This window comes from Buceros rhinoceros, unplaced genomic scaffold, assembly GCF_000710305.1.
Source record: "Buceros rhinoceros silvestris isolate BGI_N320 unplaced genomic scaffold, ASM71030v1 scaffold33109, whole genome shotgun sequence".
Lineage (NCBI taxonomy): Eukaryota > Metazoa > Chordata > Aves > Bucerotiformes > Bucerotidae > Buceros > Buceros rhinoceros.
In genome coordinates this window covers 819-1,767 of record NW_010433791.1, presented here as the reverse complement: position 1 = coordinate 1,767, position 949 = coordinate 819, and positions in this window count along the sequence as shown.

The following is a 949-nucleotide window of genomic DNA, read 5'->3' as shown; positions in this document are numbered from 1 at the left end:
GGCTCTGGGTGGTGCCCCCCCCAGCCGCTCCCGACTCGTCGTAGGACCCCGACATGGCTCCCGGCGCTGCCTTGGGCGTCAATGCGGGCGCTGGGCGACTCTGGGGCAAACACCAGCCTCATGCACTGAAGGGAGAAGAGAGGGAGTCACAGTGAGGGGTAGCAGAGGAATCCTGTCCTTCCCGCCCGCAGCACTGTGGGACAGGGGATGGGAACGGGGACGATGCCCATTCCAGCTCCAGTCCCACAGACCCTTCCAGTACCCACCACCTGCTTGGTGCTATCCAAACCCTCCCCAGAGCAGCTGTGCTGGGAGGCAGAATCACGGGGAGCAGCACGGTGGGGAGCAGCACGGTGGGGAGCTCACCAGCCGGGGGCTGGCTCAGCACCACTTGTCCCGGGGAGCCATGACGTGGGGTGAGAGGCCGTGGCAGGGCCAGGGTGGGGGGATGCACCGCCCGAAGAAATTCTAGTCCTGATATTCCACCCTAATCCGTCCTGATCTTCAGAAAAACGGCATCCCCAGAGCATCACATGGCCACGCTGCACAGCTTAACCCTTTGCAGCTCTGCCAAGAGCCACGGCTGGGGGGTGGCATTGAATGGGGACGGAGCGGGGACCATGGTGGCCATGAGCATCCTCATCAGTCCCACCCTGCCCCAGATCCGGACAGTGCTTCACCAGGAAAGCACTGGGCCTGTCCCCCATGGCATCTGCCACAGGGATGAGGACCATGGGGGCCATGAACTGCCCCAGTTTCCTCCTGCCACATCGGCAGAAAGGCTGTGGGAGTGGAATGGGGTCATGGCCCCTGTGCATCATCACTTGCCCCAGGGAGATGGAGCAGGCAGTGGGAGACCGGGCTGCCAGCATCCCACCCCGCACCTTGGAGAGGGTGATAGAGCAGGAGGGCAGGGCTGGGGGGTGCTGGCTGCCCCAGTGCCCACCCA